General features: G+C 45.3%; 1 protein-coding gene across 6 annotated transcripts in view; it reads left to right on the top strand.

Annotated features, from left to right (window-relative positions):
- Sema5a (semaphorin 5A) overlaps positions 1–27,581 on the top strand; it is a 447,885-nt gene that overhangs the window by 12,948 nt on the left and 407,356 nt on the right. Inside the window, exon 2 of one of the 6 annotated variants that reach the window (XM_048813985.1) lies at positions 6,423–6,600. The exons of the other annotated variants lie outside the window; for them this stretch is intronic. The gene's annotated coding sequence lies outside the window, so the exon portion shown is untranslated. The remainder of the gene's footprint in view (positions 1–6,422; positions 6,601–27,581) is intronic. 6 annotated transcript variants of the gene reach the window in all.

Raw genomic sequence — 27,581 nt, 5'->3', positions numbered from 1 at the left:
TGGGAGTTTATCAGCTGTTCCTCCTCCCCATTAACTTTCTAATGATTAATGGGATTTATTTAATTAAATGCTCTACATTTCAGTGGTTGGAGGCCCAAGAGGTATTCTAAAATAGAATTAAAAATGTAAATAAAATATACATAAAAATAAATAAATAATATTCTAAAATCAATTATTTAATGTTAAATATTTTAGATGGCTCTTTCATACCTAAAACATCCAATATGGCCTGCATATAATTAGAGAAGAGACATTAATGATTATTGTACTAATAATCTTCTACTGTTTAACCTTTAGTTCTAAAGTGAAAAAATCTATTCAGATAAACTTACAGATAACCTCAAAAATGCCATACCACGAAACAGTTCCCCTTTCCTGAATTCCAGAGGAGTAAGCCGGTTTTGCAATTAGAAACACATCTCTGTTGAGGCCCCAGTAAGTTGAAATGTTCTGAGGGGCAGATGGGCTATTTTTAGCAGATTCAAATATATCCTGTGGTGGATGATTTCCAATGATCCAAAATTAGTAATGGTATCTTGGACACCATGGTGTCAAGGACTCCGACGAATCGGCGTGTTCTGCATCTTTGAATTGTCAACCTTAATCCAGCACAGGCATTGATGGCTTTGGACAAACAATACATCATTCTCTGGATAAAACAAAGTTGACCTCTAATTGTGAATAAAGAGATCAGAAGCTCTGGAATCAGGAGCTGGATAGAGTGGGTGCTGCATAAAATTGGGAGTGTTTTCAGGCTGTTCGATGACAGTCTCTTGGGGGTAAGGACCCTTAAGGACCTAACAGGGACGTTTTATTGGGTTGATCAGGAGCATACTGGAGAACAGCTGAGATTTGTTTTCTTCTTCTTTTGTCTTTACATGAAAGAAAGGTCAAAGGAAGAGGGTGGTGACCCCCAGGGCAGCCAGAGTTGTTGTTCTCAGCAGTCTTCCATCTGTAGGAGCTGGAAGGGGTGCAGTTACCCCATTGAAAGGCTCTGAGTACACCTGTTGCCTGCAATTGTCCCAGACATAAGTGACCCTTCTCTTTGAAAGCCTTACCTTTACCTTCCCCGTATCTAGAGAAACACCACATCGTCAGACACACAACGAACACTCGTCCTCTGCTGTGGACATTGATTCCTGTTTCTCTTTAAGAGTTTTTTGTTGGCTTGTAAAATGATGCCTACTTTACAAAGAGGGGCTAATTTTAATAGCTTGATTCTGACAAACCCTTTCTGTTGCCTTATTTTAAAATCGGCGTGGCAGAGGGGGTAGGTTTGAGTCACAGGATGGGAATTGCATTAGATTGGATTATTGCATCTAATTTGTTGAGTGATGGCTGCCTCCTAGTTGCTATAACCAGTCCACAGAACCCCCAAATCCCAGAATTCCAGGTCTTCTGTTTGATTTCAGACAGGGCCTTTACTAAGCCTTACTAGGGAGATGGTGATCCATTGTGTTCTTAAAGGGGGGCTTACATTAGGGTCCTGACATCACTTGGACCACTTGTCTGCTATTACTCTAGTCTGGCTTCAGTGAAGACACTGGGGTGAACCATCGCCTTTGGTCTGCCAGGGAATGGCACCTGGACGAGATGTTCACTGTGCGTCACACCCCATGCCAGCCTCTGAGAACACAGTGTGCAAGGCCAGAGATGCTGTTTGCTCCCCGAGTGTGGTTTTCCAGGCAGGTGAACCTTGCCTGGATGCTGTTTTTCTCCAGTGTTCCTTGAGAATCTGAACTGATGTTCCAGGTGCCCAGTGTTGACCTCAGGCCAGGGTCACAGTGGTAGGAGGAGAGAGGGAAGACTGGGTGTGGGAACTCAGAAAGGAGGATGGACACCACCTTCCCTGTGCCCCTGCTGGGGGGGGACACTTCCTCACCTCCTAGGGCTGAAGGAAGCAGCAGGGGCGCGGAGGGGCCTCAGCTGACAGGAACACGGGGCTCCAGGTAGGACCCTCACGATCAGGGTTGCTGAAATAGCCTTTGGATTCTGCAGCGTGTGACTGTCAGAGCTCATGTGGCCAGGACAAGGCACCTGCAGATGGAGTTCTGTATCAGCAGAGAAGACTTGTAGGTCAGCAGAGGCTTCAGGGTTTCTAAATAGCCTTTCATTACTCACAGGCTTGCTTTTCAGTGTTACAGAGCAGTTTCGGGTCTGAGCCTCTGGATGACACGGCTCTGAGGTCCTTGGTCAGAGCACTGGGTCTCACTCAGCCCTAAATGTGCAGCAGGCTTCTTGGGGTTCTTCAGGGACAAAACTCGCTAATTGCTTTCTCTGCAGGACATTCTTTTCAGTGCCTAATACCCCTTGCAGGCCAGGGAAGGAAGGGTAAGCTGACCTTTCCAGAAATGGAAGAGCCTCAGGATTTGAAAAGAAAAATTGGAGCCTAGCAGAGTTAGATAACTCAGCTGCTTAAAACTCCTTTCTGCTCAGGGCCCCTGCTGAGCCGCACACCCCATTTCCTGGCCCATTTGCTTGGAGTTGGGGTTTATTGGGACACTCCTCTTCCAAGCCATTTCAGTGTGTCGGTCAAGGTTCCCTAATTAGACCCTGCTCTGGGAGAGCAGCCTGGTGTCTTTTCTAGGTCCTCCCTGCATGTGCCTCTTGAGCGCTGCTTCACCAGCCCAAGCAGGGACTGCTGGATATATAGTGTCCGACTGCTGAGGGCCACTTCAGTGTTTGGCCTAGCAGGCAGAGGCAATTCTCACTCCGTAGGTGACTGTGGGCCACAAGAATCGCTAACATCCATTCTTTTTTTCTTAAATATTTTGTTTAGTTGTCAATGAGGCCCTTCATCTATTTATTCATTCATATGCGGTGCTCAGAATCGAACCCAGTGCCTCACACATGCTAGGCAAGTGCTCTACCACTGAGCTACAATCCCAGCCCTAACATCCATTCTTTTCAATTTTTTTTTCTTTCTCTTTTGTACTTTTATATAAACCTGAAAGAGAAGCACTCGTTTGGGGGTGAATTTTGGCAAATGATTTAAACATAAAGAGAAGAATATTTTAAAAGAGACTGATGTAAATTATGGATATGATTTCTTTGTGATGTTTAATTTGGATACATACATTTATGTTGTAATTATGCATCAGATTATATACACTTTTGAAAGACTCTGCATGTGAATGTGGGGATATTAGTCTAAATGGGAACATTGGAGTTCTGCTATGGTCACCAGTAGCCACGTGTGAACATGGTTATTTTTCTTTTTAGTTGGCACATGGTCAGACCCTTCATGCTGTAACCCTAGTAAAGCAATGATTGCTGGCTTTGCTCGTGATACACCTCTCTGGAATGGTCAGATCCAGGAGGGCTAGGGAAGGCAGAGATCATGGGCAGTGAGGGGGATCAGGCCTAAATGCCTTGTCCTAACAAAGGCTCTGCAGGTGTCTGTTTGAATTCTCAGCCATCCCCCAGCTCTGCTCTCCTCAGAGCGGACACTGGCTACTTAGCCTTGTTAGATAATAGTTGTTGCGTCTATCTGAATAGAGCCCTTTTTTGGAAGTTGGGTAGTTAGCTTTCAGGTAACTACTTAGAAAGCTACTCTCTTAGTCCATTTTCTGTTGCTGTAACATAACACCCATGGCTGGGTAATGTATAGACGAGAGGGGTTTCATCTGGCTCATAGTTTGAGAGCTCAACTCTGAGAGAGCTGTGTTCTTTCCTACTTCTGCTGAGGGCCTGTGGTTATTCAACTCTAGGTGGACAGAGGAAGAGAGAAAGAGGGGCCAGAGGGGCTAGATTCCTTTTAACAATCTCTCAGGGAACTTTGTTAGTCTTAAAGGCCCTACCATCTCTCAAGGCCAAACATGAGTTTGGGTGGGGGCAGGCCCTGTCCAGAGGATAGCACTGAGTTTCAGATAATGCAGAAGAGAATAAAACAGGAGGGATCTGTGCATTTAAGTAGCAGAGAGAAAACTTAGTAATAGCATAGGTTTCCATAATTCCCCCTCTCCAGCTTTGTGCTAAACAAGTTTAAACAAACAGAGTAGGTGAATTCTATTGATGAAGCGAAGCTCATAGTCACTTTCAAATACACTCACGGAGTTTTGCAGGGACAGTAATACTAGGGGAGGGCAGTATTTGAAAACATAAGTTTATAGAAATCCTGGCCCCAGTTCAGTAGCTATCTTAGGGCCTTTGGCAGAGGCCTGTAGGTCAGTTTCTGAAGTATTCCTGGCATAAAAGGATCTCCACATTTTAATTTTAATTGAAATTTATTAGCAGTAATTTCTATTCAGTGGCATGAGATAAAGGCCACAGTGCAGCTCCCAGTGGGTGACCGGACAGGATTAGGGCATGCCTGTGGTCTCCCAGGGTGGCCAAGTGGGATCCTGACCTCTTGGTGGGTGCTGACAGGCCTGGCAGCCAGGAAGCAGGCGGTGGGGACTTTGCTACAGGAATGCAGGGCGGAAATGGCGTGAGGCAGAGCTGGCAGCAAAGGTGGGCGGCTCTCCCCACCAAGGCCTGGCCACCGTCCACGGAGGAGCACATGGCCACTGGCAGGTGGTGGTTCTGAGACTCCCAATGCAGCTGACAGCTGGTTGTGCTTTTGAAACTGGAACGATGACTTGTAGTAATAACCAGAACCATCTGGATAGTGCTGCAACCAGGCTCAGAGCTCTATGGATCCTCCGCAAGTACCGAGTCCTGCAAATACAGTCACCATATCCTAAGGACTCTCTGCCTCTGAGGCTCCAGACTCTGGGAACCAGGTCCTGAAATCTCCCGTAAACTCCTGGTTCCTGTGTGAGACTGCTTTTCTGTCTGGGAATGTAGGCAAACCATGGAGTTCTGTGATTTTCAGCTTAGGGTGTTCTTATTTGTTTACTCTTCTCCAAAGAAAATAATTAAACCAATAGACTCGTATGTTTCAGAGATCATTGCAATGTAGCACGTTATCCCGTAGCTTTATGGCTGAACAGCACACTTTGTTACCGTGTCCAAGGTCCCTCGAGTGGCCTGGGTTCAGCTGGGCGGTTCCATGAAGTTGCAGTTGTGTGGTGGATGGAGCTGAGCCCCAGGGGTCTCTCAGCTGGATGCATGAGATGGCTTCACCTGCACATCTGCAGCTGAAGGGTCCCCCCACATGGCCCCTCTCCTCTCACACAAAGGCATGGGTTTCAAGAGAAATGGAAAGTTTACAGGTCATTTAAAAGCTGTGTCCAGAACTGGCACTGGGCTGCTTTCCATGGTGCTCTGTTGGTCAAAGCTGTTCTAGGGCTATCCCGGATTCACGATGCTCACTGATGGGGAGTGGCAGGCGTCCTGCAGAGCAAGTGGGAGGGAGCTTGTGTGAGGCCATCTGTGGAGAGGACCATCTGCCACAGCACTCCTCAGGCTTGCTGTAGGGGAAGGGACAATGTAAACGTGTGATCCTCTGCTTCAGTAGCTCCTTGTCTCTGTGTCCACGAGGACAGTGTCTGGAAGCTGACAGGTGGCACTTAGGCAGAGACAACATGCAAATGTGAAACATGACAAATGTAGAGCGGCCACCCTCTCCAGTCGGAGGGTTTTTCTTCTTCCATGAAGATGGGTTGCAGGATTCCTTTAAATATCCATAATAGTGTAGTGTAGTGGTTATGAGAGTGGATTGGGATCTGCATTACTAGACTGGTAGCTCAGTCCTGCAGCTTCCAAGGTATGAGAACCCAAGGAAGCTACTCAGTCTCCCCTTGCCTTGCGTTCCTCAGTGCTGAGTGATTTTGGCAATACTTACCCTGTGAGCATTAGGAACATTAATACATACGTGTTACCATGTTGGTCTCTTCAACACTGCACAGCTGCAATGGTAGAAGGTGCTACAAATGGAGATTCTCGTTACACACAGAGGTGTGCTTTCATTTCTCTCTCTACTCAGAAACCCTTTGCACGATGCAGTTGGGTCCCATCCTCTGTTTACACCCCTTGCACAGGAGGACCCACACAGACAGAGGTAAAGGAAGGGGAGGGAGAGCAGGGCTGGGAATGGCTGTTCCACTTTGCATAGGAGCAAACGTCCCTTGATATTGGGAAGAAGGACAGGTTGTGCTTTCTTACCTGTCTGTGCTGGGTGTCTTCTGCTGGTTCTGTCAGATCCCCTGCAGGCTTCCCAGGCTCTGGACCTCATCAAAGGCTTGCTGGCCCTTGACTTCTGGTCCACTTCCTCCTGTGGGAGCTGTGGAGAGGCTGGGAGGTAGGAGGGGCTGTGCCTGGAGGGATCTCCAAGGACTGCTGCATGTTTCCTCCCAATGCCCTCAGCACCCTCAGGACCTGGTAAATGCTCCCTCCTGCTCCATCATGCCTCCAGGTGGCAGCTGTGCCCTCGGACACCAGCCGTGGCCCTGTACTATTCCTTATTTCCCTGGCCCTGTTGACACTCCCTGGGTTACACCCTCCTCATCTTACCCACATGGAGTGTGTGGTTTCTGCAGGACCCCAAAGGATGCCCCATCCCCAGGAAGATAAGTGTTAACGCCGATACTCCATGAGTTTGGTGACTCTTTTGCCTGCAAGCAAAGGTGAAGAATGGAAGAAGTTAAAACAGCAGGATCTTTGACTCGTGTGGGTCCAGCAGGTTGGTGGATGCATATCTTACAGGTACTGACAGAGGTAGGTACAGTATGGTAGGTAGATTTGCAGGTTTTGAATACTCACCTGGAGCTCAAGAGGTGTGACTATATGGGTGCAGAAGCCAGAACTAGAGCTGTGATTGCTCCCGGCACAGCCTCATGTCTCCAGCTACCAGCAAGGAGGGCACCAGGAACCTGAACCTGCAGTCTGAAGCCCAGGACCCCCAGGGCTTCTTCAGACCTTCCGTCCATGACGACTCTTGGGTCTGTGGCTGAAAAGATCATGGGAAGAAATCACTGCAGTGTAACTGAGGCCCACACCATTCCCATTAGAAAAGTTGGGAGCAAATGTGTTGTATTTCAGTGTCCTTAAGCTAGATAATTCTTACTTTGCAAGTCAAAATCTATACCAGGCAGTGGACAGCTGGCTTGCATAATTAAAGGCACTTGTCAATTACTTTTGGTAAAATCAGTAAACTCAAATTACCTGGGGATAGCCCTCATAAATGTGGTCTAAGATATGTTTAATCTCAGATATATAAACATGCAAATATCCATTTAGAAATTGCTTCAGACACACATCCCACTTCACTAGCTAAGTAATCATAAACTCAGATGTTTATTACCAGTGCTTCATATGCTTTGAGATAATTGCATGGAAAAGAGGGAGAGCTCTCCTGACACAGGCTGACTGTCCTCCTCCTTTCGGTATTCACATATTCCTGGGAAGTACTGTGTGGCAAGGACTTTGCTCTCAGTGTACAAAGTAAGCTTTGCAGTAGTCCATGTTTTGAATGGAATATGTAGCTTATTAATGAAGAAGAAAAGGCTTTTTTTTTTGATGACTTTTCTGTTTGATAACAATCCAAAGGGATTCCCATTTCTCCAGAACTCTCTGTATTTCTTTAAAATGATATTTGTTCCAATCTCATAAAAGGACATAGGAGTAGAAATTCCAAATAATACTAGCCTCGATTATTTCACATCTAACAGAAATAAATCTTTGTAATTTTCCACTTCTGTGTTAGGTGCCCCATCCCTGCATTGATTTTTACTTCAAGAAAAAAGTCACCAGTTCCTAGTCTGGTTGGGGGGATTTTGACCTCTCAGAAACTGTGCCCAACTTTTCTCATTCTAGTTCTGCTTTCCTTGATGTGATAGGAAGGGACAAGGCCAGGCAGTAAGTAGGGGCATTTTTGATGTCCCAGTGCTTGGGAACGCCTGGCACTTGGGGTCTGGGGACCAATACAACCATTGTCATCCATTGCTGTCTCTCAAAGGTCCCTTGTGTCTTTGGCCTCAGTGGGAACTGTTGCTTCAAAATCACTTTCTCTGCCTCAGACCCTGCCTCTTCCTCAAGTCCCAGATGAACTCGGAGCTCTCATGTGGACATGCCATTAGGGAGTCACTTTATACTCATGTCACCCACTCCTGAAATTCCACTGTCACACTGTTGGTGCCAGTCTTTTGATATGAACATCAGGTTCATCATGCATTGGAAAGTACAAGTACTTCAGCCTTGGAGGGCCATAGGGTCTGGGTCATAACTACTCAGTTCTTGTAGCATGAAAGCATCCATTGGCAGTATGCAAGTAGGAGGCTGTGTTCCAATAAAACTTTATTTACACAAACTGGCAGTGGACCAGATTTGGCCCAAGGGCCCAAGTTCTCTTCCTGCTTTAAGTTCTGTGAAAAAGCTCTATGTGTAACTTAAAAACCATCTACTATGGGCAATTACCTATAACCTCCACTAATATGTTGTTACTTTGTTCTAATCTCACCATCATCTGAATTGTGTGTGTCACATCTGTCCCTGGCGCGCTGTAACCATCTATATTTGTTTCTTAAAGCTTTTTGTAACAAATCACCACACATGTGTTTTGCCTTTTTATTTCTCTCAGTTTGGGAAGTCAGAAGTCCTAAATCAAGGTGCTAGGAGGTTGTAGGTTAGTAGGTTAGTAGGTTGGTAGGTTCTGGAATAACCTCTGAGCTTCTGATATCCTTTCTAGCTTCAAGGTTTGCTGGTGGTCCTTGGAATTCCTTAGCTTATGGGAGCATCACTCCAGTTTCTGCCTCAGCGGGCACATGGAGTTGTAGCTATGTGTGGCTTGTGTCTTTATGGGGCCTTCTTATGAGGACACAAGTCACTGGGTTAGGGTCAGCCTTAATCCAATATGATCGCATCTTAATTTAGCTAATTGCATGTGCACAGTCCCTCTTTCTGAATAGTGTAACATTCTGAAGTTCTGAGTAGACGTGGATTTGGGGCACTGTTCAATCCAGTGTGCCATCTATAGGGGGTGAGGCAGAGTACCTGAGCAGGAGGTGGCACCACACAGGCATACTAATGCTCGCTGCCTTGGGGGCTGTGAGGAGCACTCCTGCCCCTAGGGATCACCCTCCCTGGCTTGTGTGGGACCTGGTGTGGAGCTACGTTCCCCTAAGCATTTGCCTAGTTGTGTTTGCCTGTGGGCCTCCTCCTCCAGGGTCACTGTTGACAAACAGGAGCTCACCCAGGAGATTAGGGTGTGGTGATTGATGGATCCTCACTGAAGCCCCAGGCATGCCCCTTCTCTTCCATCCCTCTTCAGTTCTCTTACACTTAGATTGTATTGTTTTGGTTTTCTGCATTTGTAAATCATTTTACACAAGATGGAATGGTTCTCCGGAAAGCAGTTGAGATTACTCATAAAATCTAGGATTGGAACCATCATTTGACCCAGCTATCCTACTCCTTGGTACATATCCAAAGGATTTAAAATCAGCTAACTGCAGTGATGCAGCCATATCAATGCTTATAGCAGCACAATAGCTAAGCTATGTGACCAACCTAGATGCCCATCAACAGCTGAATGGATAAAGAAAATGTGGTTTATATATATAATGGAATATTACTCAGCCATAAAGAAGAATGAGTTTATGACATTTGCCAGTAAATGGACAGATCTGGAGAGTATCATGCTAAATGAAATAAACCAGTCTCCAAAAGCCAAAGGTTGAATGTTTTTACAGATACGTGAAAGTTAACCCACAGTAAGGGGAGAGGGAGACTAGAAATTCAATGGATTAGGCAAAGGGGGAAGGAATGAAAGGAAGGAATGAAAATTAAATAATTTTCTTCTCTACATATATGAACACCCACAGTGAATCCCACCATCATGTACATCCACAAGAATGGAGTCTTTGATATTATAAGATATCTTCCATTCTGGTATAAATATACCAAAATGAAATTTACTGTCCTATATATATTCAAAAGGAAAATAATAATAAAAAAGATGGAATGGTTGCAATTATAGCTAAGATGTGTAAAATGCTCTGAAGGTGTTTCACTTTAAATGTTTACAAATTGTTACAGGATTCATGATCTTTAAATCTGTCCTTTAAGACACTGAAACTACCCTTCTAGGAAGGATGAACATCTCTAGTGGGGTGGTTATCAGGCTCTGGGCAACAGTCTGATGTTTAAATATTTAAAACAGGGCCAGTAACCCAATCAACAAAGGGCCAAGGACCTGAACAGAAGAGGATATACAATCAATCAACAAATATACGAAAAAATGCTCATCATCTCTAGCAATCAGAGAAATGCGAATTAAAACTACTCTAAGATATCATCTCACTCCAGTCAGAATGGCAGCTATTATGAAGATAAACAACAATAAGTGTTGGTGAGGATGTGGGGAAAAGGTACACTCATATACTGCTGGTGGGACTGCAATTTGGTGCAGCCAATTTGGAAAGCAGTATGGAGATTCCTTGGAAAGCTGGGACTGGAACCACCATTTGACCCAGCTATTGCCCTTCTTGGACTATACCCAAAGGACCTAAAAACAGCATACTGCAGGGACACAGCCACATCAATGTTTATAGCAGCACAAATCACAATAGCTAGACTGTGGAGCCAACCTAGATTCCCTTCAGTGGATGAATGGATAAAAACATGTGGCATATATACACAATGGAATATTAATCAGCAATAAAAAATAACAAAATCATGGCATTTGCAGGGAAATGGAGGGCACTAGAGCAGATCATGCTAAGTGAAGCTAGCCCATCCTAAAAAAACAAATGCCGAATGTCTTCTCTGACATAAGGGGGATGACTCAAAATAGGGTAGGGAGGAAGAGCAGGGGAAGAAGACTACCTCTACATAGGGAAGAGGGGTGGGAGGGAAAGGGAGGGAGAAGGGGAGTTGCATGGAAGATGGAAGGAGACCCTCATGGTTATACAGAATACAGGTATGAAGATGTGAGGGAAAAAGAAAAGAATAGCGTTCCCTTAGATTGGGTAGAGGGAGTGATGGGAGGGGAGGGGAGGGGTTGGGGAGATAGGAAGGATAGTAGAATGAAACAGACGTTGTTATTACTGTGTATATATATGTGACTGCATGACCAATGTGATTCTGCAACCTGTACACTCAGAAAAATGAGAAATTATATCCCATCTGATTCAAATGTATGGAATGTCAAGGTCATTGTACTGTCATGTGTAACTAATTAAAACAAAAAATAAAAATAAAAAAAAATAAGACAGGGCCAGTGGCTGGTGTGGTCTTTGTTCAGTTCCTCAAGTGGGATGACCTTCCTCTCTGTTGACCTCCTTTGGCCATTACCCTTCCCCTATGTATGCTTTGTTTCTTGTTAATTCCTGTTTTTCCTAAACAAAGAACAGATTTCTTCAGCTGATATTATGCCTGCTTATTAGCTACATAAACCAAATCACTTTAATCTCTTGCTAATTGCTTGATCTTGTTAAAAAAAAAAAAAACAGTAAAACTCAAAATATGCATGTGCATTGTCATTTGGAAAAGAGAAAAATGGTCTTAGAGGAAGAGACTAGCATTGTATGTGTCTTGGTGAAGGGGAGCAGCATCGGCCAGAGCAGGTAAAGCCTGAGTGGATCAACTTTCACCTGAAAACTGATTTGATCAAACCAGAAGTACAGCAGAAAGAGGAGGTGCAGGATCTTGCTAAGGCTTACGCTGGAGACCAAATTCAGGGGATTTCACTTTTCATTAAGTATTATTAGCTTCATAGTTAACTTTGAACTCAAAGAATGGATTGGACTTTGCAGATTAGAGTTGTTCATTTTAGAAGACCTGGAATTAACAGCCATCGGGACGTGAGGCATCTCCCCCACGCCTGCCTTTATCTGCTCTGGGTCCCTGTCCCTTCCTAATTTTTTTTTCTCTGATACTCGACCTGGCTGCTCCTGAGGTACGAGATCATTTGTTGCCTTAGCCTGATCTTGTCCTTCTCTATGATCTGTGTGTGGTGGTGTTAGGCAGCGGAGGAGAGGAACAAAGAAGTGAAGATGTCGACGCGGTTCTGCCGCGTGGACAAGAGCAGCTTCTATGGAGAGTCTGCCCCATGCCCTATCTGGAGCCTGGGCTGGCTGGTCTGTAGGAAAAGGTGGAGCCCCCAGTGGACCCCGAGAGAGTGAGGGAGGAGGCTGGGGACAGGGTTTTAGGCAGCCGGACCTGAGCATGTGCTAAGATCTGTGATCTGGAGGGACACCAAGGCATGCTGTCACCTCTGATGTCACCTCTGACCCTCCTTGCTGGCAGCTGCCCTGGCCACCTCCCTGGGGATGAGCCTAGGCTCTCAACGCTCCAGCCCAGCACCACACAGGCCCTGTGAAGGGAGGGGAGCACTTCAGTGGAGGAGGCCCTCAGTGACTCAGAGGACTGCTGATGGGAATGGGGGTTTCCTTTCCAGTCGTGGCCCTGGAGGAAAGAGTCAGGACCAGTGGCGAAGAATACAGAAGAGCTTTAAAAAAATGGAATGGCTGTTGGCTGGGCTCAAAAGAGATTTGATAAGCCACTTAGCAGGAATTCACCGAATGGCATGTGATCCTGGGTAATTAGTCTCTGAAGTTGTTTTACGTCTTCTTTTTGTTGGTCGTATACCAATTTTTATTCTAAAATCATTACTTCTAGACAGAGGACCTGTACATCTGGGTTTTTTTTTTTTTTTTGGTGGTGTTGGGATTGAACCAGGGCTTTGTGCATGCGAGGTAAGCACTGTACCCACTGAGCTATATCCCTAGCCCCTGTACATCTTTTTAACAAAACAAACTTTCCAAAACATTTCTCATAGTTAGAGATGCCTAGAAACGTCACCCCTCACCGAGAAGTCGTGCTCACTCTCCCCTGTTCACCCATGAGTGGGTGGAGCCTTTGCCAGGACTATGGAACCCCTGCTGGTGGCTTCTTAGTGACACTTCATACTTTACTCAACTCCCTTGGTTTTCCCCTCACATCCTTATTCTGTCCCAGGATGCCACCCAAGACACCAAGTGACATTTAGTCTCATGTTGCCTTTGGCTTCACTTGGCTGAGACACTTTTCAGATTTTCCTTGATTTTGATGACCTGAGTGTTTGGAGGAGGACTGGTCAGGGAGTTACAGAACATCCCTCGGGTGGGTTTGCCTGAAGTTTTGCTCAGGACTAGGCTGGAGGTGTGGTTTGAGAGGTGAACAGAAGTCCGGTGCCTTCATCCTCACGTCAGGGGTGCATGCTGCTGGCCTGGCTGCTCAACCAAGTCAAGTTGACCTTGACTCCTGGTGCAGGTAGGGTGAGATGCAGAATCCCAGGCACAGGCCTGGTGAGCAGCACTGCCCACCCCCTCTGCCCTGGTGCCTGCCCTTCCTCCCCTCTGCTGTCCCCTTCCCAAGCCCCTATCTATGGCTCTAGTGATTTCAGCCTAAGTCCCCCTTTCAGCCACCTCCTGCCACCTGTACCCACTATCCCTTTGTCCTGCTGTTTCCTAGCATCTTGTATAATGCCGTCCATCTGTTTGGCTGTCTGTCTCCTCCAGGGCATAGGCCTCAGGAGGCAGAGACTGTGTCCTCTGGAAGCTCAGTCCCTGGCACAGTGCTTGGTGCATGGTAGGTGCTCAAGAAACAGGAACCGGATGAGTGGTTTGAAGAAAGGCCGTGCTGTTCAGAGCAGAGGGCTCTGACTATAGTTTGGGTTGGTAGAAGCTGAGATGTGGCCCTTTTGACTGAGGAGCTGGAGTGGAAATCCCTACTACTCAGCACTTTTTGGCCATCTTTTCCTATAAACTTACACGTTGAGAATTGTGGGGTTCAGAGACCCTCTGCTTTTCTTTAGCAGTTTTCTTTGTCTTCTGTCTCAATTTTGGGTACTGTAAGTGTTGCGACCCTATTTGCAGAAGCACATTAGTCTGGGAGTAATAAAGTGGTTCCCATCAGGGAAATGTGTCAGAATCAATTGAAAACATGACATGCAAAGGCAGGGGGCTGATGATGTCACAGAATGAACTGACTGACAGGCCTGAAAGGGCAGCCTGGGCTGATCTGAGCTGGGTCTTAGCTGTCTTGGCCCCTGCTGGTTTTAGTGCTTAATTGTGTGGCTTTCGTAATAGTTTATTATGCTGAGTTTCTCATTCTTGGCTTCAGTAATGCATGGTGATTGGAAGCAGATCCGAGGAACTTTTCCTTCTACTAAGACACAGAGTGCTTATGGCATGCCCATTAAAAACCTTCCTTCTGCTTTTTAATTATAGGGTTAGAAAAAATGAATAGGCAAATTAGAGAATTAGCACCAAATTTCAATGAAGCCACAATGGACACAGCACAGAGTTCAGATCGTTTTGCATATTGGAGTGAAATGCTCTCTCTTGCTTTGTCAACCCAGAGTTGAACGATGAAAAGTTTAGGTACATTCTCCTCTTTTAGTACTATGTTGGAGAATAGTACTAAACTTGAAAATTTAAAAAAAATGTGGTTCGTCCGTCAACACTGTGGTAAGTGTACATAGTTGACGTTGAAAACTGTTGGCATCTGACATTTGGGTTCTACATAGACATTAGTTGAAAGTAGGGCACTCACTTTAAAAAGAAGTCGCAGCCAGAGTGTCACTTCCCCATCATGAGCTTTGACTTCCACACACTGTCAGTGCACAGGGACACTGCGACGATTAGCAGGGACAAGTTTTCGTGTGTTCCCGCTTTTTCTTCAGTCCTCTGAAAAGTGGGAACACATGGAATGAGACTAAACTCATGGAAATATGATAAGAAGAGTAGAGCTCAAAATCACATTTATGGGTGTATAATATGCCGCCGGCATTATTAATTTAACTCTGATAGTGGTATATCAAGTAGAAAGTTTCCCCCAGTGAGCCTTCATTTCTCTAGTTTTACAGATATTTTCTGCTCTAGTGTGAAATAATAAAAAAAAAGCAAAAGATAAACATGTCATTCTGAATTATAAAAGGATTATTGAGACTCATATTTTAAAAACATTCTTTGTGTCTTTCTGTTGTGATTCAGTGTCTTCCCTGTTTTTATATATTTATTCTCCAAATGAAGTGGTCATTTTCTCCTCAAGGGCCTCCATGGGGCGTGGGCAGTGCACAGCATGTTTGAAAAGAGAGAAACATCTGATCTGAAAAACGGTGAGCCAGTAGCAGGATTCTGGAGAGAATCCACAGACCTGTGGGATGAGTCTCTTCTGCAGCGCAGCTGGGGGCAACCTCTGGGTGTGAGTGGGTGGGCACCATCAGCTGACATGTCCCTGCTTTATTTTTTCTGTAAATAATTTGTAAATGTGTACTTACCTTTACAAAGGCAATCCAGAGGGCCAGTTTTATATATAACAGGCAGAATCCTGGTCATCCATCTTGTGCAGCTATAAATCAAATAGTTAAGAAATTACGTGAATTTTAAAAGTCTCCAAAGTTGGTGCTGTGCCAGCCTGCTGACCTCCTGGAGTTAATCCGCCCTCTGTCCCCGCAAAAGAACACGACTTTCACCTGAGGAGTTAGCTGACTCAAGGAAGGACCCCTTTTACCTTCCGAATACAGGAGCATGTAGAGTGGATTTAGTGAGTCACACCTAAGTAACCCCATTGTGAGGACACATGATTTGACAACCCCACAGCAGGGCTGTACCCAGGCACCACATTTAGGTCTCTTCCTTCTGCAGATCCAGCTGTTCCTGGAAAGGTTTGGTGGGAGCTGCCCGTGGTTGATTGTTTTGCAAGTGGAATGGGATTGCTCTGCCCTTTGTGAATGGCAACTCACCTTTGAAGTTTTGTCTGGTTTCCACGTTCACTACTTATGTTTTTGGCAGAGATGGCAAATTTTTTTTTATAATGTGATGAAGCAGATCTTTGCTTCTCTCGGCCTTTCTCACCTGTGGCCACCATCAACCATGATCAGAAGGGGCAATAGCTGCAGGTTAGTTCTCTGCTTTTCTGTGTCCCACATGTGGAAATTGAATTGCTGGGGTTACAGGAAACCAGATCAGAGGGAGTGTTATGGTTTCGATGTGAGACTCCCTCAAAAGCTCCCAAGTGAGACAATGCACAAAGGTTCAGAGGAGAAATGACTGGGTTATGAGAGCCTTAACCCAATCACTGGATCAATCCCCTGGTAGGGATTAACTGGGGGGTAACTTGGCTGGAGGAGGTGGGTCATTGGGGCGTGCCTTTGGGGTATATATTTTGTATCTGGCAACTGGAGTCTCTCTACTTCCTGGATCACCGTGTGAGCTGCTTCCCTCCTGTATACTTTTCTGCCATGATGTTCTGCCTCACCTCGAGCCCTGAGGAATGGAGTCAGCTGCCTATGGACTGGGACCTCTGAAACTGTGAGCCCCCAAATAAAATTTCCTTCCCCCAAGTTCCTCTGGTCAGGACTTTTAGTCACAGCAGTGAAAATGCTGACTAATAGAGGTGCAGCCCTTAGATTCTGCTGGGACTATTTTTTTTTCCTGAGCAAATTGGCAAAATATCTTTATAAACTTCATAGGTTTGCTAATAATTTTTTCATATTAATTACATTAAACATCCTTCTTGGGGGGCTGGGGTTGGGGCTTAGTGGTAGAGTGCTTGTCTAGCACATGTGAGGCCCTGGGTTTGATCTTCAGCATCACATAAAAATAAATAAATAAATAAAATAAAGATATTGTGTCCATCTATGACTGAAAAAATAATTAAAAGACAATCCTTCTCCCCAAGGGAGTCCAAGTCATCCCTCATTTCATTAATGATACAATTTAATGAAAGTCAGTATTTTGGAAAAGGAAACTACAAGTAACTTGGGTCTCGTTTGGCCTCTGGGTGTCTGTCACCTAGACGTCGAGAGCCTGTGCTGATGCTGGGGGTTGGGGACCTGCCCCAGTGGTGGGGCTGGAGCCCAGGGTCGCGCATCCCCACATTCCCAGGTGGTTCTGGTGCTGCAGGTGGAGAGGATAGATACTCCCAAGAGCCCCAGGGCAGCGGAGCCCCTGGGTGAAGTCCCCTTTCTCTTGACATTAGGTGAGCGGGCTGTGCAGAATGCACACTGACTCCATGGGGCTTTATTTAGAAAAAATATGAGAGTTGCCGATACCTTCCAGAGTTTGTTTTTGCGTGGGTGTGTTGCTCATGGCGTTCTGACAACCCTGGTAGGTGCTTTTTCCACCCACACCAGATTGGAGGGTTTTGTTTTGAAAAGAACAGATTGTACTTTCTTGACACAAATGTTCCTATGTTAATGTGCTGCTTCCAGGGACTAGTCATGAACTGATGCCACAGGCAGGGAGGGGACTGTGTTCACATCAACACTTCCCTCTTCTTCCTGTGAAAGAAGCTGGGGTGACAACTCCGGGATTGGGTAGGAGAGGTTCTTTTCGACTCAGTGGTACATATTCTGCCCTCCCCCGGGGGTAGGATATGAATTTCAGAGTGAAGGGGCACACTCGTGGGTCAGGGTTCTAAATACCTACATGCCTCCCAGTGCTGTCCCCTTGTCCCCTGGAGTGTCACCCTCCTGTTGCTCCAAGGCCCCACAATTCTCTGCTTCTATGGCTGTCCTTGTGGGGTTCCCCTGGAGAGATTCCACTTCCCGGAAGCTCCATCTTCCTCTGAGGCTGTGCTCTTGAGGGATTCAGGTGCTGCGTGGAGGCAGAATCTTGGGAAATGACTAACCCCTCGTCCCTCCTGCATGCAAACCACCCTGCCTCTAGCACTGGGTTCTCTCTGGAGGGAGTGCAAGGATTCTCCTTTTATACTAAAATGAAGGCCACTTTCTAAATTAAAACAAAAAAAAATTGGCCAATGGGGACCGTCACTTTGACAACTGAGTATGTGGACAGATCTCTGTGAGGATGCAGAAGTGGCTAAGAAGAGCAGCCTTATATTTTTCTAAAGATGCTAAGTGTTGTCCCTAAGCAGTGGTGCTCCAAAATCCCTCATCTGTGTGGGACTTCCAGTCCTCACCCTCAGGGCCCCAAGTCTTGCTCTTTGTGCAAGGCATTGTGTGTGTGTGTGTGTGTGTGCACGCGCGCGCACATACATATGTGTATGTGTCTTGAGTGCTTGCGTGTCTGTGTCATGTGTGAGTGCGTGTGCATCTGTGTGTGCAAATGCATGTGTGTATGTGAGGGAAGGTGTGGCATGTGGGAGTGATGTGGCAGTGCACTGCTGCCATAGGCAGGACGTGGATTGTGTTGGAAAACCCTCCGTAAAGCAGGGTTCCAGCTGAAGTTGGCTTGTCCCCTGCAGTGGCTGCTGTAAAGCACGATTCACACAGTTGGTGTTCAGTGAACTTGTTCAGTTCAGTGGAATGCAAGAGTGCCACGTTTGATGGGAAGAAAAGGATTGTCTTCATATTGATTATACAAATGTCAAATACCACATTCTGAAATAAACAATTATTCCATACAGGAGTTCCCATCACCAGTTCATCTGTGAAGTTCCTGGGCTTGCCGCTGATACAGAGGTGAGGTGCTCTGCGGACCTCCATCCCTGCTCTGGGGAGCACTGCTGGATGTTCAGCACACAGTTTTGGGGGGCTAGGGGATTAAACACACATGATTCAGTGAATTCTGAATTTGGGGCTGACACTGAAGCATTTTCTCTTCCTCTTTTTTAAATCAGTTGCTCTTAGGAGCCAGGTCTGAGCTGGAGAGCTCCTTCTGGGAGCTGCTGCCCCCAAAGCCATAAGGTTGGCTGCATTGCACCTGGCACTGGCCAGGGCAGTGGTGGCACATCTGTCCTTTTGCTGGAGAGTTTGGGCTTCCTTGGGAGCATTGACTGTTAAGCCTTCACTGCCACAGCCATATTAGACATGCATTTTCACACTTATTTCATGGATCTCAAGTTTCCAGGTGCTTTTGATGCTGGGTAAGCCGCCCTGTATCACCTCTCTAGGGAGTTCCTAATTTTCAGCCCCTTGATGGACTAGTGGGTTTTGGAAACATAGCCTCATACACCCGACCCTCTGAGTGAAGTCCTGGTTTGGATGAAGCGTTCCCCAAAAGCTCTTGTGTTGATGATCAGAGATGAAATGATTAATTATGAGAGCTGTAACTCATCACTGGATTAATCCATTTGGTGGGTGGATAATTTGAGAGGGCTTCTGTACTGGTGGGCTGGGCTGGAGGAAGGGTTGGAAAGCCCTTGAGAAGGGCAGACCTTGACTCAGTCAATTGATTCAATTGCTAATCTCCTTCAGAGACTACTCATGTAGGCTAACCAAAAATAATGTCTCACCAGTTCCTGGGCTCCCTGCAGACCAGGTGATAGGTAAGATGGACCAGGCGCCCAGCTGGGCCGCTCTGCAGGGCCTGGCCTGGCAGGTGAAGAGGTGCGGCCTGGCTGACCCTACTGGGGCTTTGCGGCCCTGTGTGGGAAGCTGCCCTGCTTCGGGTGGTGGGTGCCAGGGCAGTTCCTTCCCCTGGGAACTGGGAAAGGCTGGTTTAGGAGAGAAATGAAGTTGGAACTAGTGCACTTTCCCGTCTTCCACCGTCCACAGGACAGAGTGCCACAGAGGTGCTCTGAAACCTGCAGGGGTTGGGTTTCCAGGCCTTTGTGTGTCCTGTCCCATCCTGTTGCTATTCAGGGTGGACACTCCCTCTGCTGTGTGTTTCAGCAATGAAAATCTCAGAAATCTCAGCTTGGGAAAGCGGGGTGTTTGCCGAATCAATGATAGGATTAGGAATCTGTGAGGTGTCACACCTTAGAGTAAAACTAATATGTGTTTTTCTAAGTGTTTAAATCATATGCTAAAAGTTGAATTCAATTTTTAAGTGTTTTTTTTATGATATTTCACTTTATTTTGAGAACTCTGTTTTAAATATATGTAAGTGAATGGAATTTGAAATATCACTTTTAAAAAAGAACCTTTTGAAGTGTTTCCATTTTTAAAGCTGAAGTTTTGTATTGAGGCCTTTATAAGTAATTTTGAGATTTTCGTCTTGTATGATAGGGATGAATATAAACTTACAACTAGAATTTTCCTTACACACTAACCTGTTATCTCCTTTGTACTTTTATGTGCTTACTTACTACTTAGGTTTTATTCCATTAGTTTAAACGTCTACAGTTTTTTTCTATGTACCAACTCTGTGTGCTAAAGGTAGGGGTTAAAAGCATAAATTATGGACATAAATTGTCTGGAACTGGCTCTGCCATTTGCCAGCTGTGTGACTTTGGGCAGAAGAGTTAACCTGTCTGTGCTCAGTTTCTTTATTTATAAAATGGGGGTTGTTGGTGGTGGTGGGGTTGCAGGTGCTCTGCCGTGGCCTTGTGCATGGAAGGAAGACCTGAGCCAGGGGCGAGAGAGTGCTGCTCCAGACTCTCCTTGTCCTGCTTTTGTCCCAGGGAGACCCCTTCAGATTTCTGACCTCTAGAAGAGCAAGGGAATAGTCTGAGTTTATGGTAATCAGCTCCACTGTTAGTTTCTTACACAGGAAACTATTATACCACTGCACTCACTAGTAAGTTTTTGGTCTAGAGGTGTTGAGTTTTTAAAAATACAGTTGATATTCTAGTGTATAATGAGCCTGTGCCAAGCTGTGCTAGTTACTGTGTCAAATAAGGGGAGAATTAAAATGCAAAAATATTCTGGAGAGACTCTGGGGCATAACCTGTTTGGAAAGGCTGTGGTGGGAGAAGACGGGCTTCCTGAGTTCCTGGCTGTCAGGCTCTGGCTGTTGTGCACCAGGTTTAGTGCAGAGAACTGCTACGACCCAGGGGACCGTCAGTGATTGTGAACTTTCTGGGGCCCTGTGGTCTCCCCCTTTCCAACAATCCCCTTCTCTCCCTTGTTCTTCCCAGCCATGCATGTCTTCCCCACAGGTGAAATTTTCTCGTAGACACTCTCTGGCATGCATCTACTTTTCACTTTAATGGAAACTTAGAGAACATCCCGGAAAGAAGAAAGCATGTTTTTCTTTTTAAGAAAATCTGGTGGGGTCTAGAGGGTTTGATGCCTTTTCTGGATCAAATGTATGGTGGAATGCTCTGGCAATGAATTCCTCCAGGTGGATAGCATCGTAGACATGCATATGAATTCCTCCAGGTGGAGAGCATCATAGACATGAGTGGTTGAAGTCCTTAAACTTACCAGGTCACACCTGTAACCCTGTGTGCATTTTTTTTTTTAATTACTGCAAAGGAGAAATGTGCTTTCCTAAGAGACCTTAATGGAAGAATTCACAGTGACAACATTGAGCTGGCTTAAATTCGTGCTTTGAGTAGTTTGCTTTTCCAATTCCTTTTCCAAGGACCAAGGCAGAATATTTTTACTACTTGAATTTGGCTTCACTTTATTCTTCATTTTCATTAATGCTTTTCCTGCGTTGGCACACAGGTCTGTTTGGTGCACAACATTCCAGGAAAAATGCTTAATTACTGAAAAACTTTGACTGAAATTCAGGAAGAACATGCAACAGAACATATTTGTTCAGGTTAAGTTTATGTGACTTTCAAAATTAGATACAAATCATCTCTAGCTAAACCAAATTGATGCTTTCATTGAAGGGACTTGGTTGTCAACAGTGCAGAAAGGGATGGTGTGGAAGCCTTCCTTTAATTTAAAATGCCTTAAAAGGAAAGGCAGGAAGCAAAACAGAGCTGTTGTTGGCATGGCACCCAGCTGCTCTTGAGATGTTTCCAGAATCTTCCACACAGTGCAGCAGAATTGAATGTCAACTTTTAAAACTATTCTGTGTGCATGAAGAGGGAGCTCAATTACTACAGACACCTGATTAAAAGTAGAAAGGAAGGAAAATAACCCTGGATTAGGAATCAGAAGACCAGGATTCCTACTTTTGGATTCATCACTTCCTACCAATTTAACTTTAGACAAGTACCTTCAATGCACTGAGTTTCATCTTCTTCTTTTGAAAAACAGCAGTATCTGCTTTGTTTTCCATTCAGGGCTCTGGAGGATCTACAGATTATGTATGTGGAAACACTAAGAAAATATGTGATGAAGAAAGGAAGTGCTTAATCAGGAAGGCATTTGGCCCTGGCCAAAATTGAATGATAAGCTTTTTGCATACTATTTGTTCTTTGGGTGAGGTCAAGAAGATTCAGTTCTGCTCTCTTTCTGTGAAACGAAGGCGGCAGACCTTGGGCTTGCTCAGCTCTACTCTCTTCTGGAAGTCTCAGTTGTGACTTCTTTTTCCTTCTGATGCCAGAAACCTGGCTGATGAATACTTCTCTGCCTTCGTTCATCCAGACTGCAAATGGTGTTCCCAAGGTTCTTTTTCCTCAATCTCTGGTTAAGAGCGAACAAGATGTCTGTGCCAAGATCAGCCGAGAGGAGGACAAATCACACTTTGTCAGGATGGTGCTGTTGTGTTGGTGGTGCTTATATTATTATTTTTTTTGAATTTTTTAATATTTATTTTTTAGTTTTCAGTAGACACAACATCTTTATTTTATTTTTATGTGGTGCTGAGGATATAATTTATTATGACTTCCCCTCGGGTTGCTTCCTGGTGACCAGCGGAGTAATTTGACTTTGCTTATAGATTTTTCTTGGGACACTACTGGTGGAAAGATGAGCCCGGGATGATTTCTGGTTGGAGAGGTCTTCTAAGGGCAGGGTGCTCTCAGGTTCTTTCATCAGAACTGATTTCTACAGGATGCTAGATACTTTTTCTTGGGTTTTGAGTAATATGGAATGGCATTGCACAAGTAGTTACCACTTGAGATAGTTTTAACCCTTATCACTGTATCCTGAAGTAGTAAGATTAAAAAGTTAGGCTCTGTTTTATAAAGAATGAATCTCATTGACTCAGGATGGTGTAAACTGAAAACAGGACATATTTGAATTCTATATCACAGTGAATAATAGAGGTCAGAGGAACTCCATTGACCTTATCACCAGTTCGCTCAAATGTGATAGAATTTTGACAAGCTGTAGAAGGACTGCGTTGCATAGTGGGAAAAACACCTATAAAACTTATCATCCAGGGATTATGTTGTAGTGTGTACTTCCATGAATTCCATAGGGGCTTGGATGAGATTATGAATCAGGAGACATTAATGACTAACTGAGGGAATTCAGGATGTTACTAACTCTTAAGGTGGATATTGGGAAAATGATATTTGATATTCATGTAGACTGAAATCTGAATGACCTAAGACAGCATCTAATCACACATCCATTGGAATTGGTATGGCAGGCTGAATGGGCATTCATGTATTTGTTATGGCAGTTTTCTGTATGTCTAATGGTTGTCACCAAAAATATGCTCTAATTTTTTTTTTAATCAGTTTCTGAAATTTTATTTTAAAACATTTTTCTCCCAAGGGATTATAAAAATAACCTTAATTTGAAGTTCTCATTGGGAAGAAAAGAGAGAGAATTCCAATATATACCAACACATGTAAAATATTCTAAATTGCATTAACTTGGGAGAAGAGTTGGAAGTATAGTATATTTTAAGAGCATGTTATTTTAACTGTTTAGTTTAAATAAAACAAGTTTTATAAACAATTAAATGATGTTTTCCTTAACTCAGAGAGGAGATTCTCTTAAAACTAAAAATACTAACATCTTGTAATGATACATAAATGAACACAAAAAGGTCTTGAAAAATCAAGTGTCTCAAAAGTGTTTATTTCCCTATACCTTGTATTTGCCAATCTAGAAATAAAACATCACTTGTGAATCACAGGAGATTGCCATTCCTAGGTCAAAATCTATTAACTATTAGAGATTAGAATGTGCCCAGATTCACAGCAATGCTCGAGAATAAGAACACATTTCTGGCATTATATTTTCATCGTCTGCCAGTGTCTGGTGTCCTGTGAATGCTCAGGAGCTTTGTGAAAGGAAGGAAGAATGAGACAGTAGGGAACAGAGAGGGATGAGTGAAGCCTCTGACCCAGTCCTTGTGCCGGTGGGTGCCCTGAGGCTCAGGTGGTGTGGATTCCAGTTAGAAGGGGTTTTCTTCTAATGTTCTTTTCTCAATTCGGTTTCTCCTTGTGTCATTATTGAAAATGACATGCTTTCTGGGCAGAGGTTTGTGGCAGATGAGGCTGCTCACCTCTTGGAGGTCAAGAGGCAAAGAACATGAGAGAGGGGCCAGGTCCCAGTGTCCCCTTCAAAGGCACTACCCCATTGACCCAAGTTCCCAGGCCTGGAGAGTGGTAGCCGGCTCCACCAGGTACCTACCCCCACTCATGCCTTCTGCTTGGCCAGAATTGGCCAATGGTGGGTTATTACTTGGCCTGTCTTGTTGTTTGGAGCCACTGATAGGTCAAACACTCTGGGTTTTCACTGTTCAATCTGGAGGGCTCTAACGAGTATCCTCAGGGTTGCCACACTGTAAATCTGCCCATCATTATAAATTCCCTTTTCATTCATCATGTATTTTAAGCAGTTCTTCTGTAATAGCTACAAGGAATTAAGTGATGGACAAGACAGATGTGGTTGAAGAACCTTCTAGAGATAACATTATGCCCAATAAGGTGGGAGGTTGCATAGTAGTAGCTGCAGGGAGTGGGAGGAGGGATGTGGAAGGAGAAACAGAGGACCCCCGGAGCACACAACACGGATGTGGCAACATAGGGGCCTTGGAGGGCCTTATCTGTTGGGGATGCAAATCAAGTCAAGATGGCGCCTGGCAGTTTGCCAGGAGGAGTGGTTTGTGAAGCAACGCCAGCGAGCCATTAAGATGATGAGGATTCCTTATTGGCTGACTGCTGTATCTAGATGATGTTAACTGAGTCAATTAGTTAGGTATATATATACCTCTGCTGTCCGGCAGAGAAGCGGCTCCTGCTACCTCGGGTGCCTGCTACTTTGAGTTCTTGCTCAGTTCCCGCTTCAACCTTCAAGTTGCTTGTCACCTCTCAGTTATTTTGCCCAGCTGGACTACGGCACTTACCGAGGAGGGCCCATGGACACCTGAGGAAGGGAGGCCTAGCGGGTGGAAGAGAAAGGTGTTCTAGGAGAGGGACATGCTTATTGGAAAGCAGGAAATTTAGAATATTCAGACCAGGACTGGGAGCATTCTTCTGGGCTAGAGACCACCCCACAGTCAGTGGCATTCATCCATGCCAGCCTCCCTTCCACAGCTTGGAAGATGGATTGGAAGTAGGAAAGGTCCACAGCAGGGAGACAAGTCATGGAGCCTCTTCTGGAGCCTAATCCTGATACCATGGGGACTTCTATCAAATGGCAGTAGAGGAGCAGGAGGGAAAGGGGTCTGCCTAACAGGCACTAAGTGAAAGAACGAACAAGGCTTGTCCTCAGAGCAAATGCCCATTTATTGAGGAACAGCTCTGCATATTTATAGAGCCAGGGTGGTTTGACAGTTGGCATGGGGTGCTTTTTGATTGGAGAGTAAGGATCAGGTGAGCCAGCAGGGCTAGTCTGATTGGTGGGTAGGATCAGGTGAGCCAGCAGGGCTCTGATTGGTGGGTAAGGATCATGTGAGCCAGCAGGGCTCTGATTGGTGGGTAAGGATCATGTGAGCCAGCAGGACTCTGATTGGTGGGTAAGGATCATGTGAGCCAGCAGGGCTCTGATTGGTGGGTAAGGATCACGTGAGCCAGCAGGGCTCACCACTGGACGGCTCTTCTTCGGGGATGGGGAAGTTAGTCTTTGGAGCCCGGGCGACTCCCAACATCCCCCGCCTCTTTGTTATTAAATGAGAATGGGCGTTGACTCATTCTGGCTGCTTCCTGCTGAAATGGGGCAGTGTGGGAGAAAGAGGAGGGAAGTAAGGAGCCCCCACAGGAGGGCAGAGAAGACCGGTATCAACGAAGGTTTCTTGCCACCACAGATCCATGATGACGTCAGTCCATTCAGCATAAGTCTCGACTGGAGGTATCATCAGTAGCCAGGAGTTGGTAATTCCTGAGGAGAAGCTGGTTAAAAGCTTGACTAGAAATTTTACCCACCTGAGTCTGAATGAACTTTATGATAAAGGGAAGGAACAGGCACAGGGAGTTTATATAGCCCAAATCTAATGGGGTCTCTGGGTCTGCAAGCTGCCTGGGGGTTAAGTGTTCAACCCTGAGCAGGGGGTTGAGTGTTCAGCCTTGAGCGGGAGCTTGGGCGTTTGGGCTTGAAGCAAACAGATGACATAGAAACAGACAGAGGGTTTGAGAGGCCAGCTAACTTTGTTTGGCATGCCCTGCAGGCCCTGCAGACCAGCCTGTCCTGCACCTAACACCCTCAATTCCACTCTTCATTCCTAGTCCAGTCTAGCTCCCTCCCCTCTCTATTAAGGCTGCTCTTCAAACTTTCTCCTACCTGGGTGTACCAGCTACCATATTTCCCTTTGAAAGCAGTCAGATCTCTCCACTTAGGAGCCAGTGTACAGGATTGGATGACTCCTGGGTGTGGCAGGGGAGGAGGCTCACCAGCTTCTTGTTAGAGGCGCAGCAGAGTGGGTGCTCTGGTCTCCAAGGTGAGCACAGTGGAGAAGCCATGTTAGTCCTTGGTGTGGGCAGCATATGGGGTGATAAATTCAAATCTTTGTATCCTGAGACTCTGCTCAGTGACTCATCTCCCCCCAGTTGCTATGAGTCTTATGATCACGCTGTGGCAGTTCTGCCTTGTGCTGTATTTCTGGAGTTTCCATTTGTGCTAAAACAGCTCTCTAGGGTGGCTACTTCTGTGCTGGAACTAGAGCTCTGCCTGGGTCATCATTTGTCCTTTGCAGGTGTCCTTCCCTCTTAGCCTGGCTGAGGGTGGGTCTCAGGACTGTTTAGGAAGTGGCACGGTATGTGGAAAGACCTCAGGAGTGTGTCCTGTCGAGAGTGAATCTGTACCAGCTCTCCTGGGTTTGTTTTAACCTGAAGATGATGGAGATGGAGACCTCTACCTTTGTACAATGGTGGAAACTCAGTCACTCCCTTTATGTGCATGCAAATGCTCCTTTATTACAGTGATAAAACATCATTAAATCTAATTATGATGGAACATACCTAAGTAACTTACAAGAACTTATTTTATTTCTAGTTAAGCAGCACCTAGGCTACCTTCCTAATTCTTCTCTTCTCTAAGAAGAATAGACATTGTTCTGTGACAAATTGACATCCGTTGATTTTACCATTGGTTGTTGCTACAACTTAAGATCAGCTATCAACAAATACTGGGTAATTATTTAATTCTAAGTTGCCTTGACCTAAGCTCTGCTTGTGGGTAGTTATGGAGGGGGTTCTCTGTGAGAAGCGAAGTGATCCTGGGATGGCACGTGGAGCGGGTGCGACTTTAGCCAGAGTGTGAACTCATGGAAGTGGATTGTGCTGTGGGTCCTTGTACCTGGGGTCTGCTGTTCTGGAAGCTCCTTGGATTTTAAGGACTTTGGATGGATCCCACTCACTTCTCAACAGGTCCTCTAGCCATTATCATCCATGAGTAGCAAGCAACAGTGCAACACAGCCACAGGGAGCTCTCCCATCCCTCGTCTTCTTTCCTCTTATTTTCATGGTGCAAGAAATCCAGGACCTTCCCTTTTGACTCTATCCCATGGGATGCTCTGAGCTGCACATTAATTACTGCTTCCTCCTTAGAGGGGGTCCTTGGGCAGCAGTATCTCTGAACACTGAACTGTTCAAGACTCTGCAGTTAATTGCAACCCACCCTAAAAGATTTTCAAAAAAAAATGCCCATTACATTAATTATTGGTTTAATAATTTGGTCACAGTGAACATAAGAGCTGTCTATTGGAACCTTAAGTATATATTAAAACATTGTATAGCAACTAAATGTAGATACGAACAAAGTAAAAAAAAAAAAAAAAAAAAAAAAAAAA

The sequence above is a fragment of the Marmota marmota genome, unplaced genomic scaffold (assembly GCF_001458135.2).
Source record: "Marmota marmota marmota unplaced genomic scaffold, marMar, whole genome shotgun sequence".
In the NCBI taxonomy this organism is placed as follows: Eukaryota; Metazoa; Chordata; class Mammalia; order Rodentia; family Sciuridae; genus Marmota; species Marmota marmota.
The sequence above is the reverse complement of the archived record's forward strand: the minus strand, read 5'-3'. Positions and strand labels throughout refer to the sequence as shown.